At 45.4% G+C, this 2533-nt stretch overlaps 1 long non-coding RNA gene across 1 annotated transcript; it reads left to right on the top strand.

The window, feature by feature from the left end:
- Positions 1 to 406: 406 nt before the first annotated feature.
- Positions 407 to 2301, top strand: LOC311317860. Its single transcript, XR_014630772.1, has 4 exons — positions 407 to 528; positions 1159 to 1282; positions 1899 to 2002; positions 2138 to 2301. It is a non-coding gene; the product is annotated as an uncharacterized lncRNA (long non-coding RNA).
- The last annotated feature ends 232 nt before the right edge of the window (positions 2302 to 2533 follow it).

Here is a 2533-nt window from a genome sequence, read left to right as displayed (position 1 = left end):
AGGAAATTTCCCCTGGTCACAGGAGAGAGGAGGCGCAGACCTCCGAGACGCTTCAGTAAAATGGTAAATAGACTACACTTATATAGCGCTTTTATCCAAAGCGCTTTACAATGGTCTTTCATTCATCCATTCACACACATACACACACCAATGGTGGGCAGCTGCCATGCAAGGTGCTAGCCTGCTCATTGGGAGCAATTTGGGGTTCAGTGTCTTGCCCAAGGACACTTACACATGTGGACTGGAGGAACCGGGATTCGAACCGCCGACCCTGAGGTCATTGGATGATTTGCTCTACCTCCTGAGCTAAAGCCGCCCCGCCCCCACTCAGTATAAGAGGCCTATGTCTCTCCTCCCCTCTCTGTAGCTTCTCTGTCTCTCATTCTCCTCTCATCACATCGTCATTCGTCTGACTACCAGAGACTCATCTCTACCAGTGCGACCAGAGACGACCGCTGTACGCAACCATGGCCATGATAACCAGAGTACTCCTGCTCACAGTCATTGCCAGTGTTGCCCTTGCCCAACGTGAGTGATATGTTATTACTATATTATTACTTTGTTTTACTATGTCATTACTATGGTGTTACAAGGAAAAACCTATTGCACATCTGTAAGGGACATGTGCGTGGGAGGAAGCCACGGGCCACTGTAATGAGAAGGAAACGCTACTCATGCAAATTCTTCTTCTTCATCGTGTGGGTTCGTTGTTATGTCCTGCTCTCCCCCCCAGGCTCGGGGCCGAGGGGCTATCCTTTTACCACACCGAGCCTGGGTGAGGGGGGCACCCGCTATATATCCGGGCACACCTCCAGGAGCCATGTCACCGTTTCGTCATCCATGACCGTCAGGCCACGCATTCCGTTGGGCATCCGATATATCGGACAGTCCTGGAAGACGTGGTCTGCGGTTTGTTCCTCGGCGCCACACTCGCACGCCGTACACATGCAAATGAACTTAAATCACAATATTTCAATCCAAAGACCTTAGAAGGGAGCATTTCTTTCTCATACATACATGCACATTTCCGCATACATGTATGAATCGATAACACATCCAAATTGTCATAGAAATGTACTCGTTGGATATCACATTGCTCTGTAGTCGTGAATTTTCTGTGAAAGGTCTGTTTTTAACCCTCCATGACTCCGCCCACAGACTATTCCATCCAGCATTGTCTCTGTATCCATGTCAATCGCGGCCTTCCGCCCCGCAGCCTCGGGACAATTGTGGATATCCAGATCCATCCGGCTGACAACTCCTGTGATAAAGTGGAGGCCGTGTAAGTCCATGTTACACTGATACTGTATGTATCAATCTATCTGCCTGTGTGTCTGTCTCTCCATCAGTCTGTCTGTTTGTCCGCGTGTGTCTGTCTGTTCGTGTGTCTACACCTCCATCAGTCTGTCTGTCCGTCTGTGTGTCTGTCTATAGCTCCATCAGTATGTCTGTCTGTCTGTGTGTCTGTCTACAGTATACCTCCATCAGTCTGTCTGTCTGTCTGTCTGTCTGTCTGTCCGTGCGTCTGTCTTTACCTCCATCAGTCTGTCTGTCTTCCATCCTTCTGTTGGTCGGTTAGTCCATCTGTCTGTCCAGTCCTGATCATAGTCTGTTCAGTTGAGTTATTCATTCTGTTATAATGCTGGGATGATTCATTGTTATAATGCAGGGATGATTTATTCTCTTATAATGCTGGGATGATTCATTCTGTTGTACTGTTGGGATGATTCATTCTGTTGTACTGTTGGGATGATTCATTCTGTTGTACTGTTGGGATGATTCATTCTGTTGTACTGGTGGGATGATTCATTGTGTTGTACTGGTGGGATGATTCATTGTGTTGTACTGGTGGGATGATTTGATATCAGGTGAACTAAATGTTTCCCACCTCCTTTCAGTATTACATTGAACACAGGATCAAACATAGTTCAGTACTGCCTGGATCCCAAGTTACCGGTGCTGAAGAGGCTCATGAAGTCCATCGAGTCATAAGTAAATCACTGTACGCATGATTTTCTGTCTCATGCTGCACACATCAGTTGCAAAACTTCTAACTGGACATTTTTGTTGAAGAAAACCTGAAAATGTCAAAAATGCGTGGGGGGCCACTAATGTCCTGTTTCATTTGATTGCATAGGAAGAAGAAGACCTCCCCTACCCGGCCCTCACCAACCACCAACGGCATTTCCATCGGGGCTTATGGGGACTCTGACAACTGATCAGTCTGCTTTGACTGACTCTCTTCCTCCATCTCTCTCTCTCTCTCTCTCTCTCCTGGACTCTCCCTTTCTGCTCAGCCCATAGGAGATAGAAGTGGACTATTAATCAAAAGCACAGTATTCTGAAACTTAAATAATAAAGAAACAAGCTCAGGAAGAAGCTATAAAGACTGAACTCTTGTCTATCTAGTATACATATATTCTATTATAGTTCATATTGTATGTTGTTATTTCTGTTTTGTTCACTTTTAATAAAATTTTATTTTACATATTTTCATACTGTTCTGTACACAGTAATATGTTTTTTTTTTCCA

The sequence above is a fragment of the Borostomias antarcticus genome (genome assembly GCF_949987555.1).
Source record: "Borostomias antarcticus genome assembly, chromosome: 14".
Taxonomy (NCBI): Eukaryota; Metazoa; Chordata; class Actinopteri; order Stomiiformes; family Stomiidae; genus Borostomias; species Borostomias antarcticus.
Note: the sequence above shows the minus strand (reverse complement) of the source record. Positions and strands in the feature narration are given on the sequence as shown.